A 17,405-nucleotide genomic window follows, 5' to 3' on the forward strand; every position below is an offset into this window, starting at 1 on the left:
TCCTTGAGACGATATTCACCCTCACTAGTAGTGTGAAAGGGAACCACTAATTCGCTTCCAAGATATAATGGAGCCTAGTATTTTTTACGCCAATTGTTTATTGACGCTTTGTACTAAGCGGAAACAAACCCCAAATCGCCCTTTGAATTTGACAAGTATGCAAGATACTACTGTCTGTGTTTCTAGTATGACAGAACACTAGAGAGAAAATTTAAAATGGGTAAAAATGAATTTAGAAAGGCTTTTAAAGAGTAAAAAAAATGCTTTGGAATTTCTCAAATCCACTCTCTCAATCTGGAGTTTCGGATTCCACATAAAATGGGAAGTTTTTTTTATCTTTTTATATACATTTGTGCCTTTTCACATTGAAATGCACCCTTTGGTGTCATCCGATCATGAAGGTCTACTTATTTAACAGTTAGATCGTGCCAAATCGCATTTCTACAGTCCAGATCGATTCTAAAGTGACTGTTGGTATGTGTAAAACCTCCGTCCTCCCCCGTAACCACTAGATCATCGATATATAGTGCAGATTTCACCCAATCGGGTCTTGATCTTTGGGACGCAATGCGATACAATTCAACGATCCATATCGCACCCGATCATCCACTAGTCGTTACCCACGATCCGATGAACCAGGTTGCACCCGCCCAAGCACCAGCCGTTGGCTATTTTCCCAAAGCACTTTTACACCTCTTTCCAAAAGCACCCAACTTTACAAACAAAATGTACTTTTCTTTTGTAAAACCTTTTCTAAATATTTTATTTTGAAAATACTCTAGCACATATGTTGGCGGTGGAGCAAGAAAAAGGGAGTGTAAAGCCCTAAAAATCACATGTGACTATATAATTCTAATGAAAGGACAGAAGTGTGTGACAGTTTGCATCGTCTAGTGGAGAACACAATAAAAGTTAATAATCAAATAACTCGAAGGATGATTCGAAATGGAGTGACATGTGCGTTTAAGATCTTATGTGGGCAATCATTGATCTAAGATCGACGGTCTAGATTGAAGAATGAGATTAAGTGTGAAATTACTGGAGTTACCCGTTTCCAAAGTGATCAGTTAAGGGTATAAGGGTAATCAGTGCATCTCATCCCTAACGAGATATTGATGATTAGTGTAACCCTAGATTCAATTGTATCCGTTGATTAAATAGATTAAGTCAACTACAGTTCTGTTGTGGGTGTGACTCTAGGAGATCTTTATCTATAAGTAAAGGGGTTGGTCTCTGCTGTCGTCTAACCTGTCATAAGGCGATCTCCCCCACGAGAGGTCAGGCAAACTAGAAAGGCAGTAGAAGATCATCCCGTTCGGTCCACCACCATGAGAGATCGAGGTAAGTTTCACAATCTTTCTTTTGTATCCTAATACTTTGCATGGTAGATCCTTTTATTAATTTGTTATAATCAGGGAATATATAGATTGAACACTATGATCCTAAGCCTAACAGTGCACACATAGTCTCTTTCACAATTGGTTCAGACGGATTTCCAAACTATGCAGGTGTATCCAAAGTTAACTAGTTGAGAATTGACTTAAGGCAAGCTACACATGTGCATTTGCCATCTTGATCGATTCAGGTGGAGTCAAGACCAGGATAATTCGATGATGTGTGTTGTTGGTGGTTTCAAAATGCCAATGGATGTTTGAAGTGGCGGCAAAAATTGTAGCTGCCAATGAAAAATCTTTAGGGTGACAGAAAAACAAGACAAGATAGAGATTATTACAATTGGAGTCTTTTTCCCACGAAATTCGAGTAAGACTCTTCTTGCAGTACGGAGAGAGAACTTAGGATGATTTTGAGAGAGAGAAAGTTAGGAAGCTTAAGTTATAAAAGGTATTACATACCTTGTGCAAAGATAGAGGAGAAGCATAGGGAATGGACACATAGGTAGGGGTTCGCACCTACGTTAGGCTGCTCTCGGGTTTCATCTTTTGAGGTTGAGTGCATTGAGTGTGTGAGGATTAGATTAACGGATTGCCAATTATCTCTTTTAAATCCCCACAACTTGTGCATTTAACTCTTGTTGTCCACATCTAGTGGCTTATTCATGTCACCCTTTTAACTTTTTTTTTGAATGGCCTTGTTCATGTCACCCAACTCGCTTATTGCTATATTATAATCGATATCGTGATAGGCCGCATAAAGCCTGACTTCAACAAGTGTTACTAGAATAATTACACTTCAAGACTCTCTTATGTTCCTTCGAACCATCATTTTATCCAACACACTTCGAGTTCTTTTTGGTTGGGGTTCCACACAAAAGTAAATAGCCCCACATCGGATAAGTGAAATGGATGAGGAGGGATTATAAGGGAATGGGCACCCTCCCTCTAATGGCTAGCTTTTAGAGGTGAGTTCTACCTGGTTAAGTTCCTTATAAATGGTATCAGAGCTCAGGGCGTGGTAACCCCGCATGGAGGGGCAAGATTATCCACATTGCTTCCGTGTGGAGGGGGAGATTGTTGAGGTATCACGCAAAAGCAAATAGTCCCACATCAGATAAGTGAAGATTGTTGGGGTATCACGCAAAAGCAAATAGTCCCACATCAGATAAGTGAAAATAGATGGGGATGGGTTATAAGGGAATGGGCACCCTCTCTCTAACGGGTAGCTTTTAGGGGTCAGTTCTACCCGGTTAAATTCCTTAAATTTTTCTCCTTGCCTATATCATGGCATCTCTTCGTTTCTATCTTCCTCTTTGTTTTATTCCAAAAATCCCTGAACTTTGAAAATTTTCCAAAAAAAAACCTGTGTTTTATTCATTTTTATTTGTCATCTTTTTTCTTTTATGCTTCTTAATCTCCTTTCAATTGCGATTATTTTCTTTTCAAATGGGTTCTTATGGTTGATGAAATTTATTAATATCAGATCTACTGTTAGATGTACTAAATAAGCATTGATAGATTATGTAAATTAGTGTTTGCTTATAATCACCTAATTCATCTTATTAACACGGCATCATTTGTCATTGAAGACCTGTTAAATTCATCCACCCTTTTGGGGCTTTTTTGGCAGCCTTGAAAAAATATTCCATAGAATATCTATGTTTTTTCTCATCCACCCTTTTGGTGTTTTCACTTTGAGACTTTATTGGCAATCTTACAAAAGTATTCCATGGAATATTTATGGGGGGGCAGCTGTAAAAGACGTAGACCTGGCAAAAAGTGCCCTGGACCCGCAGGTCAACCCAGCCCGCCCTTAATTTACATGTCTGGGTCACTAGACCCGGTGAAATTTGACCAGGCTCAGCCCAACCCGTCAAATCTGGGTTGGGCTGTGTAAACCCACGGGCGCCCGCAAAAACCCAAATGAATGATATTTTATATTGTGTAAGCCCTTACAGTCCCATATTTTTCAGAAAGTACTGTACGGACCACATCATAGGATGATCTAAACGGTCCATGTGATGGAACACAACGTAAATAGGCTGTGCCCGAAAAATCAGTTCCATAGAATGATCCTAGCCCTCCGATTTATAGAGGTTTCCATAAATAATAATATGCAATTCCTCCATAGATTAGAGGGCAATTCCTCCATAGATTAGAGGGCTAGGACCATCCTATGGAAATGATTTTTTGTGCACAACCTATTTACCTTGCGGCCCATCACATTGATGGTTTGGATCATACTATAGTGTGGGAATAAAAACAGCAAAAAAAAAAAACTGGGTGACCAGCGGGTCCAGCCGACCCATATGGGTGGGGTCTGGGTTCACAAAATAATGACCCGTAAGATTTCGGGTCATTTGTGAGCCGGCCCATACCACCCGGACCCGTACTGGTTGGGTGAAACCCTGCCCGGCCCACCCGTTTACCAGGTCTAATAAGGTGGGAGTGAGGGTAGAATGAAAAATGCCTAGAAAACAGGAAAACAAAATTTCAATTGTAAGTAGGTATTTTTTTTTCTCACTATTATTTTTACAAAGGGATTGCTGATGGTCTCACTACTCCCATCAACAAAAATTCAATTTCTCACTCCCACCATCTCAAGTCTCTCCCTAACTATGTTTTATACTTAAGAAACCTTGAATAGGTGGGAAAGAGGGGAGCATTAAAAAGACCTAGAAATCAGGAAAACAAAAATTCAATTTTAAGTAGGCATTTTTCTCCAATACTTTTTATCAAGGATGGCTGATGCTCTCTCTACTCCCACCAACTCAACTCTCTGCCTAACCATGTTTAATACCTACGTCCCTTTTTGTTCTGAACTTAGCTAGTTGAAAATTGTAACAGCCAAATAAGGGAAGCTCAAGATAGAGAATTATGTGTCTATCACAACAATGAGGTGTCAATATCAGTTTCTCAAATAATACAGAACTAAATTGGCAACTCTGGGACTTTTTTTTTTAACGGTGAAGAAATTTATTATAAGACGACAAAGCCCCAAGACCTAGATGGTCAAATATAGTAAAACAGAGACAGAACACCACAAAGACCAGGACGGCCCTGCATTCATGACCTTCATAGTTGATCTCCAATTGAGAATTTCAGTCTTTGTATGTCTCTATGCCCACATCATTTTGATACAATCCCTCTCTATAGTGGGTTAGAACTAAAAAAGATTTATAAAAAAAGGCTACTGATATTGGCACTACTATGTTTTAATAAGCGTAGCCTGTCTTTTCTTTTTAATTGCTATGATTTAGCGACTCTTTGAATTAATTCCTGACACGTGCAGTGCACGGCACGACACGCATGTCCACACTCCTTTGGGCACTTTTAAATATATTGCTTGGAATGTTAGAGTTTGCTGACTATGGTCCAAACATGACGTGCCTCTGTCCAGCAAAGGTGTCTACATCCAAACCAGCTTGCAAATATGTCAGCTTCTGTCCTCCCACATGCCTATGGTTGTTCTACAAGAATTTCTTTTTATGAAACCACTTGGGCCAAGTTTTGGAAGAAGCGATTATCGAAAATAGACAGCTCTCAAATGCAGAGTCAATCGATATCAATCAGGTTGGGAGTCCAGTAACCAAGCAATGCATTGGATCCACATGTAGTAACCACCCAATATAGATAGGCTGGTTTTTTACCTCACTAGAAAAAAATCAATGCAAACAATTAATTACAGTGGGTTGTTCCTCTTTTACTAGAATTGAACTAAATTTTATTTGCTGAAGAGTAATAATACACTTGTGTGTGTCCCATGTAAGCGCTTGCTAGTAAGAATAGAGTCACAAAAGAACTCGGTTTTTGATTCAGAGATTGACCTTGCTAGAGGACCATTCTTTGGGTCATACTTTAAAAAAACTGGGGTGTTTCTAACAATTTTCACAACATTTGAGTATTTGAAAATGGAGGTGCATTTTTCAGCTAAAATTTGGGGTTTCTTCATGGGTATTCCTTCTACAAACTAAAAGGGTGCACAAAAGTGGATTGAAATCTGACATCATAGTACATCTAAACAAGCTACAAAAATGAATTAAATGCTAGGATCCAAATCCAATAAATAAAAATCCAGTTCTTAAAAATAGTATGGATAGAGTTGGTTACCTTGACAGTGCAAATGAAAAATTGGCTTCCGTTGGTGTTGGGTCCCGCATTCGCCGTACTAGAACTCCGGGCCCCACATGAGCCACTGTAAAAATTCAGCAGTTCAGGATCAAATGCATTACGTAAACTGATACAGAAATAGGTGAATATGATAGAGATTAACTTACGCTTGAAGTTCTCATCTTTAAATGTACGGCCACATATACTTATACCACCGGTTCCCTGAAATCATAAAGAATATTCGCAGATTATTAAGAGATGGATCTCGATGTTTGTTTATCGCCACGCATTCACTGAACTGTCAAGACATGGAGTTGTAGTTGGAACCTTAGTTAAAAAAGGAACAGAAGGGAAGGTCTCATAGGTTTCAGTCATGAGATTAGTGACTAATGTCAAATCAAAATGCATTTTTGGCTCCTCAATTTTCTGTGAAGTATTCTCAGTGTAATCAGAGGCTAACTATTATCAAATGATAAAAACACAATAAGGGAATATCAGCAAAACCATGTTCTAATAATTGCACAGACCTAGCTTGTCTTTTCTTTTTTAATTGACGTGTGAAAGCCTTTTTGGGAATTGTAATGACCTTTGACAGCTCTTTAAATAATAAAACACAAGATGGGTTAGTGCAAATATCAAAACATGGTTGTGCTGATATCATTTCCCAATCATAAACATATCCATTAAGGACTAGTACGCATGTTGTCATTGTTGTGTATTCATCCTCTTTGTTTGCTCTTCATTCTGATAGAGCCAACACAAGATCTGGCAAACGTGCAAAGTATACTAAACAAAGCCATATTGGTCATGTTGTTTGGGAGCAAGCCAGTGATGTCATAAGAGCAAAAGGAGTGTGGATTTTCATCAATTCTCTTTGTTTCTAGAAGAATCTGACATGGGTGCAGCAAAAGTTTTAGATAACAACGGTTTTAGGCCCAGGGATGCTTGTCTATCCTAGCAACCACCTTGAGTTTTGTATTTTCTTGAGCAAATGATTTGGCACAAGTACCAGAACACTGAGACACATCTAATGACTTTGGCATTTAACTTTTCAAAATTAAAAGATTGGCAAGCATTAACTGAATTGTCAGGACACAGAGTTGTATTACTTGGTGTCAGTCATGAGATTAGTAACTAATGCCAAATGAAAATGCATTCAGGACTCGTGTATTTTCTGTGAAGTATTCTCAGTGTAAACAGAGGCTAACTACTATCATATGTTAAGGCAAAATCATAAAACATATTCATTAAGAAATAGCATTTATGGTGTGCAACCATCATCTTTGTTTGCTCTCCATTCCGATAAAGCCAATACCAGATCTGGTAAATGTATAAAGGATACTAAACAAAGCTACCTTAGTCATGTTATTTGGGAGCAAGCAAGTGAAGCCAAAAGAGCAAAAGTCTTTCTGTTAGTGAAGAAAGAAACAAAAGGGAGTGGATTTTCATGAGTTCTGTGTGTTTCTAGAAGAACCTGACATGGTGCAGCAACAGTTTTAGATACCAATCTCAATCATGTTTCTAGAAGAACCTGACATGGGTGCATCAACAGTTTTAGATACCAGCAGTTTTAAGCCAGGGGATGCTTGTCAAGTGGTAGAAACCACCTTGCGTTTTGTATTTTCTTGAGCAAATGACTTGGCACAAGAACCAGAACACTGAAATACATTTAATGACTTTAACATTTCAAAATTGAAATATAGAGTAAAATCTGAGAGGATAACATGATATAAAGAAATTGTTGCCCATTTATGCCTTCGTTTACGGTAAAACTATTTATGCCTTTTTTAAAGTAATGATTTTATCACGAAATCTATACCAGTTATCATAAAGAAAGCCAATGTATTTTAGAATAATTCTCAATAGTCCCTCACCAATCCTTGAACCCCATACATTAAGGCTAGAAACTCCCAATCTTGTCAATAAATTTTAATAAACAATTACATAATAATCATCATTCAAAAAAAAAAAGACAATTACATTATAATCCCAACCTATCAGATTTATAATTAAGGACAAATTTGTTTGAAAATGTTTGTTTACACTGCCTACCACTTTGCATGTGACTGACCATTTATCACTGGATGATCTGGATCGTCCATTTGGTGGGCCCTACCATGGATGGTCCATGTTACAAAAATGACAATGATCAAACCATCCGATCAGCTGGATCAATGGTCTACAAACATAAAATTAAAAACAAACAGAGTCAATGGAAGAGGTATATCGATTGACATTTCGGATTGTCTAAACTCTAAACAGAGTGAGTTGTGTATTGTACCATACTACCATCAGTGGTAGCGAACCCACCATATGGATGGTTCAGATCATCCAAACTTAGAAACAAGCACTGTAGGGCTGCTCTTCTTTTTGGCTGAGGGATTCAGAATTAGAATTACCCAACTATTCTTTGAAGAGTCACTCCCTGGGTTATGGACAAGGACCCAAGTGTAACCTTGATCTCAACGGATAAATCTTCAGCTACTAATGGATGGAAAGTGGTGGGCACCAATCCCCGACAAAAAGTCGTTCTATACTAATGTCCACAAGCCTCTTAGGTTATCTTTTAGCAAAATTGATTAATTAGATTATAATGCATGTGTGACATGCAATTAGTGAAGATTTTAATCATGTTCGGACTAAGATTGAATAATACTATAAAGTTCCACTAAGCATATTGATGGGGACCATCATAGGACTCATATTTTAATTTTTAGGTATATTTTAGGTGCCCTTTAAGCCCCTTAAGTTATAGGAAGGGTATCATGGTCTTTTCCCACCAATATCACTGGTTTCTTTCAATTATGAGGATTTTAAATAGGCTCCACAAATGTATTACGGAAATTTCAAGTGGGACGAAAGTTTTTGAGTCATTAGAGAGTATTTTAGTCCAAAAGTGTTGGGTTTTTGTTTATGGTTTTATATATTTCTATTTCTCGTCTTCTTTTTATATATTGTAAGCCTCATAGAACTTTTCTTTTATCCATGATAGAATCAATAAATGAAAATGATGGTTCTTTGCTACTTTGCAAAATTGTGGGTGTGAAGCCTTCATCCAAAGGTGTGATGCCCTGATCATTCATAAGGTGCGAAGCCTCGAGATTGCTAGTGTGATTCTAGCATAATTTTCGTCATCTTTGGTGAGATGCCAAGAAAACTCTTGGCGTGATTCCAAGAGATAAGTATCTTGTTTTTTCAGTAGTTGAAATCAATATTTTCTCCTATTTTATCTCTTCTTTTCCTAGTTTCCTCTACAAAGACAATCTGTCCGGGAACCAAAAATATTCTTTCTCCTTGCCAAAAAACCCTCAAAACTCTAATTTTTCTTTTTGTTTTACCCATCCTATTTCAACCTAAATCCAGTGTCCCTTAATCTTGCCTAAAACCCTTGCATGTACCTTCCTAGCATACGTTCGCACCATTCAAAATCTATCATAAACCTAGTAGAAATATTTTCCAATTTAATCACAAATTTTAGGACCAGAACCCTAATTTTTACCATCCTTTTCACCCTTATTTTCAAATATATTTTCCCAGATTCTTAAATCATACATGTTTCCCAATATCTTTGACACTCAAACGCCTTCAAGAACGAGCGATAAACTCTTCAATTCATGGTTAAAATCAGCAGAAATAACCCCTTCCATAGATTCATCCTCAATTAGTTTGCTATCAGAGCGAAGTACTGGTCCTTCATTCGATCGTGTCAATATTATATGGAATGCGGTACGGAAACGAGTACAGGGTACGATGGTAGCCCGGTACACAATACAATGAGGGTAGCCTAAGTTGGTTCACAAATTGGAGCCGTGGGTCGATTTGGAGTGCAAATTCGGGTCGCTCTGGTTCTCTCTCTCTCTCGATCTCTCTCTCTCTCTCTATATATATATATATATATAGAGAGAGAGAGAGAGAGGAAAAGGATTGTACGCTCGAGCGTACCAAGCTTATGGTACGCTCAAGTGCCCAATCACATTGGTCTCACATTTTTTGTGGTGAACCAAAGCATTCATTTGCAAGGCCCTATCATAGATAGGGTGTGTACCAAAAATCAGCACCATTGAATCATCCTAGCCCCTCCAAAAGTGGAGGGCAAAAATGGGCATATTTGTGGACAAACAGTGTCTGTCCATTTTGACCTCCACAAATGGATGGGTTAGGATAATCCTATGGAGCTGATTTTTGGTACACACCCCATCTATGTAAGGGCCTTTCAAATGAATGCTTTGGATCATCCTAACAAAGTGGGCCCACATGTGATTGGGCACTTGAGCGTACCATAAGCTTGGTACACTCGAGCGTACAATCCTTTTCCTCATATATATATATATATATATATATATATATATATATATAATTCGTATAATTTTACATGAATGTCATTCAATAGAACTGTTGGTCTACGTGAGAGAGAGAGAGAGAGAGAGAGAGAGAGAGAGAGAGAGAGAGATGGAGAAGGGAGGCGTGAATAGGAGAGGACGAATTAGTTCTCCCCCCCCCCCAACACACACGATTTCAATATATATATATATATATATATATATATATATATATATTGTGATATACTATATAATGACAACAATAACCTTATTGCTTCTGACACTCCCCCTCAAGCTGGAATGTAAATATCGTACATTCCAAGCTTGTTACAAGAATCCTTCAATTTTACACACCCTAATGGTTTGGTAAACATGTCTAAAAGTTGATCTGCAGATCGAGTGAACACTGTATAAATTTCACCACTCTGAATTCGATGACGAATGAAGTGACCTCAATATGCCCGGTTCGCTAATGGAATACCAGATTTATTGCAATACGAATTGAAGCCCTATTATAACAATACAATTGTGCTGGAAATGTCGATGAGAATCCAATCTCTGATAAGGAGCGAAGCTAGATTAGCTCCCCACTCGTATAGGACATAGCCCTATACTCAGCCTCGGCACTCGACTTAGAAACAACATCTTGCTTTTTACTTCTTCATGACACCAAATCAAGGAAGTAGGATTCTTCCCTAAGAGCCTTCGATTCCCGCTTTCAATTCCCGCTTTAGATTCCCGCTCTGGCAACCTTGAGCAGGATTTTCCCTGAGAGCATAGTTATAAATTTCGTTTTGTTTCGTCCGAAATGGACGAAACATTTCGTTTTGGAACGAAAACGAAACGAAATCTGCAAAATTTCGTTTCGTCCGAAATTTCGGTCATTTCGTTCGAAATTGACCGAAATTCCGGATTTCGAACGAAATGGACGAAATTTTGAATTTGGTCCGAAATTCAAAATAACGGCTAGTTTGACTGGATTTTGTGGAATTTACGACAATGCCTCTGGAACGGTTCTTTTTGGTTTTTGACCATTTTAACCTCAAAATGTGACCGTTTATAGCTGTTGGGAGGGTATTTTAGTCATTTTTAAATGCACAATCAAATAAAAACTCTATAAATAGCCTTTTCCCTATCTTCTAATCCTCCACCTTCACATAAGTGATTTTCTTTCTTTCTCTCCTTTCTCTACTTTCACTTACATTATCTATTCTATTAAATTTCCTACAAGTCTACCCTCTTCTTCAACTCAATCCAAGTCTATTTTGGAGCAAAGGGAAGGCATACATTCAACTTACCACTACAAGAAGTCAAGAACTATTTCCAAAGGCTTATTTCAAGTGAGTGAAGGCTAATTTTTTCTTCTTCTCTTCAACTCAAGTTCAACCTCAAGGTTCTCTTTATTTCTTTCAATTTCCTTTCTTTTATTTTTTACTTCATTTGTCCCCTTCTACTTCATTTTTTTGTAATTTGTTTCAATTTTCTTTCTTCTAATTCATTTTTCCCCTTCTTCTACTTCATTTCAAAATGAGTGGGTCGGGCTCGGGACCTTCTGCAGGAGCATCCTCTATTGGTTCGGCACCCGCTAGATCGAATGACCCGGCATGGTCTTACGGTACATTGGTTCCAGGTCAAAAAAATAAAGTAACTTGCATATTCTGTGGCAAAGTCATATCGGGTGGAGGTATAACCCGCTTGAAAGAACATTTAGCGGTTGTTCCTGGTGAAGTAGCATCATGCAAAAAAGTGACTGAAGATGTAAAATATCGAATGAAGCAACTTTTAGATGCAAAGAAAAAAGAAAGGGCTAGGATGAGCCTATCCAAAGCAGAGGTTGAGGTTTTTATGGCACACCAGACGAAGAAGAAGAGCAGGATGAAGAAGACATTGGCATACAATTGCCTCAAGTCTCTCAACGAAGAGGTAAGGAAGTTCTTGTAGGACCGAGTGGTACAAAAAGGAAGAAGAAGAGAATCACAGGAGGGATCAGGAATTTCTTTGCACCACGAACAACTCCTGAAGCCCAGCCAAGCATTAAAAGTGCTTTGGCTACTAAAGAAACAATAGATAGAGCAGACATGGCGGTTGGCATGCTTTGCTACGATGCCAATCTCCCTTTCAACGTTGCTAATTCACCTTTCTGGCAACCTATGTTTGATGCTGTGAATGCCGTGGGTTCGGGTTATAAGGTACCTACTTATCATGCTTTAAGGGGTCCCATTTTGAAGAATACAGTGGATGAGGTAAACAACTACTTGGAGGAGATTAAGATGTCATGGAGATACACTGGCTGTAGCATTATGGCAGATGGATGGACAGACACCAAACAACGTTCCCTAATCAACTTTTTGGTGTACTGCCCTAAAGGAGTCATATTCCTCAAATCCGTTGATGCGTCTGGCATAGTGAAGAATGCCGATGAATTATACAATATCTTTGCAAAGATTGTCGGAGAGGTGAATCCGGAATATGTGATGCAATTTGTAACTGACAGTGAGCCAAGTTACAAAGCTGCTGGGAAAAGACTAGAAGCCGCGTTTGGTACATTCTTCTGGACTCCGTGCGCAGCTCATTGCTTAGATCTCATCTTGGAGCATCTGTGCAAACCGACTGTATTTCCTCACATAGCAACCACAATTGAGAGGGCTCGGACGATTACAAAGTTCATCTACAACCATGGAAGCTTCTTGAATTTGATGAGGAAGAAGTTCACAGGTGGGAAGGAGTTGTGCCACCCTGCTGCAACCAGATTTGCTACAAATTTCATTAGCATACAAAGTCTGGTGTTGAATCGGAAAGCACTTCAGCAGATGTTTGTGTCTGATGAGTATAGTTCTAGTAGATTTGTCCAACACCCACTGAGTGAAGGGGTAGTTAGTACTGTGTTGGATAAATCTTTTTGGGACCAATGCAAGTACATTCAAAACATCAGCGAGCCTTTAGTAAGAGTGCTGTGTTAGGTAGATCGGCAGGACAAACCGGCGATGGGTTACCTATATGAGGCCATGGATAAGGCCAAAGAGAACATCAAGGAGAGGTTGAAGAGAAAATCATATTACAATCCCATCAGGAGGATCATCGACCAAAGATGGGATAGGCAACTCCACAATCCCCTCCATGCAGCAGGATATTTTCTTAACCCTGCTCTCTTTTTCACTCCTACCTTCTCTAGGCACAGTGAAGTAACCAGAGGCTTGTTGGCATGCATCACTCGACTGGTACCTGATGAAGGTACACAAGACCTCATCACCAATCAGATTGAGGATTATCGAGAGGCTAAGGGTATGTTTGGAATGAAGCTTGCAATCTGCAACCGAACGAAGTTGGGACCAGGTATATTTGAGTTGTTTGTTTAATTAAGTATAATTCATTTTAACTTTCAGTTTCTCAACAAATAATGTTTTATTATTTGTTACTTTCCAGTTGCATGGTGGAAACAATTTGGAGGTGACGTGGAAGAATTACAGACCTTTGTGATCAGAATCCTCAGTCAGACCTGCAGTGCGACTGGGTGTGAAAGGGATTGGAGCACCTTCGAACACATTCACTCTGCAAAGAGAAATAGGTTGGAGCACCAGAGATTAGATGACTTGGTGTTTGTCCATTACAATCTTAAGTTTCAAGAAAGGTATACAACGTAATATAATGTTTTCAACTCTAACCTCATCACTTTAAGCTTTTAAGTTTAACCTTTGACATTAAACTTAATGTTTTCCTTTTCAGGGACTTGTTGAGGAAATCATCTACCACTAGTGACCCTTTGAGCATAGACCATCTGGATGTCATGATGGATTGGGTTGCAGAAGAAGAAGATGTCATATTCACGCCGAAAGACATTGGGTGGGAAAGTCTTGAAGCACCTACTGCTGTGGTTGGGGCCGGGGACGACGACGACGACTTTCTCATGCCTCTTGAAGAAGATGTCCCTACTGGTGGTCCAGACAGCGGCGACGGCGACGACGACGACGAAGAAGACATTGAGTATGATCATCTGGGTTATGATGACTGAGAGTTGTTGCTACTAGCTATTGTCTATGTTTCACTTTCATGTATCTCTTTTTTTCTTTTTTTTTCTTTTTTTTTCTATGTATCAGACTATCAGTTGGACTTGTGCAAGACTTTATATGTTTAAGTAATGAATATGCCTTTTAGGACACATATTTTGGACTATTTATTAGTTTTTCATCTTTTTCTATTGATTTTATATTTTTTTGAATTTTTCTCATATTTTTTAATATATTTTTTGTGTGAACGAAAAATTCGACCGAAATGCACCGAAATGACAAAAATCCCACCGAAATTTCATTTCGGTGGCCAAAACGAAATGGCGACCGAAACGGAATTTACAACTAAGCCTGGGAGCCTTCGATTCCCGCTTTCGATTCCCGCTCTGGCAACCTTGCACCAAATTACCTCCTACAAACGTGCAATATCCAGTAATTGATCTTCTGTCCGCAGGAGATCGCGCCCAGTCTGCATCAATGAATTCTTCTACCTTTTCATGTCCATATTTTCTAAAACAAAAAGCCTTTACCTAGAGTACCCTTCAAATATTTAATGATCTGAATGATAGCTGCCGGGTGGGAAGTACGTAGAGAACTCATTGTTAAAGTATAAAAGAATAAATTATGCCTTTTCCATCAGCTTAATCTTTTGGAGTAATAATTGGTTGTTTCACATGGTATCAGCTCAAAGGTCCTGAGTTCAAACCTCCTAGATGTCAAAAATCCACATGCATGCAATGGTCAACCCACAAGTGGGGCCACATGTGCCACGTGTAGGCCAACCCAAAGAAAGAGGGGCCACACGTGAGGGGGAGTGTTACAGTATAAAAGAATAAATAGCGCCTTTCTCCATAAGCTTAAGCTTTTGGAGCAACTGGTTGTTTCACACCCATAAAGCGACTAACCATACCCACTGCAAATAAAATATCTGGTTGGGTGACAGTCGGATTGATCAACTTACCAACCAGTCTTCTGTATCAACTAGGATCATTCAGCAACTCACCCTGATCAGGAAAAAGTTTAACATCTGGATCCATAAGAGTAGCTGGAGGTTTCACCCCATTGATCCAGTCTCTTCTAAAATGTCTAACACATATTTTCTTTGTGACAAAGAAAGGCCATGACGTGAGCATGCTACCTCAATACCAAGGAAATATTTGAGTTGACCGAAAGCTTTAGTGGGAAATTCCCCTTGGAGAAAGGATTTCAAATTTTGTATCCTAGATCTGTCATCTCCTGTAATTACAATGTCATCGACATACACTATCAGAAGGATATATCCAGCTGCAGACTTGTGACTGAACACGGAATGATTGGCGGCACACTACTTCAACCCAAAATGCAAAACCGCAGTACTAAACCTTCCAAACCAAGCCCTCGGTGATTGCTTCAGACCATAAATCACCTTTTGAAGACGGCATACTGAGGAGCACATCCCTCCTGAGCAACATACCCAGCAACATACCCAGGAGGTTGCTCCATATAAACTTCCTCAAAAATATCACCGTGGAGGAAGGCATTCTTTACATCAAGCTGCGGAGGCCATCCACGATTAATAACTAGAGAGATCAATACCCGTACTGAAGAAATTTTGACGGCAGGAGAAAATATCTCCTGATAGTCGACGCCAAATGTTTGAGCGTACCCTTTAGCAACAAGGCGAGCTTTGAGACGCTCTACATTTGGATGATACTATGACAAAGACCCAATGACACCTAACAGATCGTGCTCCAGAAGTGAGAGGAACCAACTGCGTCATTTTATTTGAGGGAAGTGTAGACATCTTTGCATCCATGGCAGCCCGCCACCCAGGATGATTTAGAGCGTTTGTAACTAATTTAGGCAAAGTAACCGAAGACATGCTATGAACAAATGAACAAAAAGATGGTTAAAGATGCTCATAAGAAACAAACTTTTAAATGGGATGTGCAACAGTACGAGATCAAGTACGGGTTGCAATGGGTGAATCTCGAGTAGGAGAGCAAATATCTGAAGGAGGACAATCTGACTGCAAAACAGGATCAGTTGGCTGAGATGGTGCCTCATTCGTAGGAGTGGGCGGAGATGTTGTCTCATTCGTAGGAAAAACAACCTTTCGATATCCCCGAGTATAAGTTTGCACTTCAGACTCAGTAGTTTTCCCTGTAGGACCTGTTGCGGCGTCAGGGACAGCTATAGATATAGGTAGAGGAGGCAAAGGAGGACCCATCATGATAGGAACTGGCATACTGGGTATGTCAACGGATAAAGGAGAAGAATCAGTCGAATACGGTTGGTCCTCAAAAAATGTGACATCTGCAGAGACAAATATGGACTATAAACACTTCAACCTTTTTGGATACGAGAGTAACCTACAAAGATACACTTCTCTGCCCTAGGCTCCAACTTGTCAAGACCAAGAGACAAATTCTGAACAAAGCACGTACAACCAAAGACACGTGGCACTAATGGAAACAGATGTCCTAAAGGATACATGACGAAAAAAATGGTATTTTCCCATATAAAATAGAGGAAGGAAGACGGTTCCCTGGGTAGCATGCTGTAAGAGCTGCATCTCCCCAATGAATCTTAGGAACTTTCATCTGAAACATAATGGTGCGAGTCATATCAAGTAGGTAGTGAATTTTCCTTTCAGCAATACCATTCTGTTGCGACGTATATGCATATGACAACTGATGAATAATACCACGAGATGCAAGAAAATCATGAACTCCATTATCCACAGAGAAATATTCCTTAGCATTATCAGTGCGTAAACAATTAATGGAACATTTAAACTGGTTAACCACTTCAAAATAAAAATTATGAAAGGCATTAAAGACTTGAGATCGATTTTTAAGTAAAAACAACCAAGTGGTACGAGAATAATCACCAATAAATATGATAAAATATTTAAAGCCATTTAATGAAGTAGTTCTAGAAGGACCCCAAACATCAGAATGTATAAGTTCAAAAGGACGAGACACTCGACTACTGATTCGAGAAGGGAAGGACACACGATGGTATTTTCCCAAATCACATGACTCGCAATGAAAAGACGGAACCGAATCTAAAACAAAAAGAAGTTTTCCTAAGCATGTCAGCAGGTGGGTGTCCAAAACGACAATACCACTGATAGGCATCAACTGAAGTGCGAAGTACGACACCAGCTCCGGTATGCTCAAGGTAATAGAGACAATCTCACGACCCAAGCCAATCCTTGTCCCAGTCTTCATGCCCTGAAAAACACAATAGGAAGAAAAAAAAAGGAAAAAAGAACAATTTAGAGATTTAGTTAATTGGCTAGCAGATAACAAGTTAAAAGGAAAAGATGGGATATCAAGAATAGAAGACAATTAAAGAACCGTTGAGGTGGAGACTACACTCATCTCAGATATAGGGGATATAGTTCCATCAGCTAAAGTAACAGTACGAGGGCCCATAGAAGGAAATTAAAAGAAATGACTGGAAGGAAGAGAGAATGTTAGGATCATGGTTTAAAGTTTCGACCAAAATCCGAAATTTCGGGTTTCAGTCGAGAACGAAATCGAAATCAATAATAGTTGAAATCGTCGTTTATTTCGGCCGAAATTTCGTCC

General features: G+C 39.1%; 1 long non-coding RNA gene across 1 annotated transcript; it reads right to left on the reverse strand.

The window, feature by feature from the left end:
• Nucleotides 1-5,375: 5,375 nt before the first annotated feature.
• Nucleotides 5,376-17,045, reverse strand: LOC143890857 (uncharacterized). Its single transcript, XR_013255265.1, has 3 exons — nt 16,937-17,045; nt 5,672-5,726; nt 5,376-5,589 (listed from the first exon to the last, which is right to left on the reverse strand). It is a non-coding gene; the product is annotated as an uncharacterized LOC143890857 (long non-coding RNA).
• Nucleotides 17,046-17,405: the final 360 nt, after the last annotated feature.

Source organism: Tasmannia lanceolata, unplaced genomic scaffold (genome assembly GCF_043159265.1).
Source record: "Tasmannia lanceolata isolate RefF3 unplaced genomic scaffold, GAP_Taslan_0.1 ptg000013l, whole genome shotgun sequence".
NCBI classification, from domain to species: domain Eukaryota; kingdom Viridiplantae; phylum Streptophyta; class Magnoliopsida; order Canellales; family Winteraceae; genus Tasmannia; species Tasmannia lanceolata.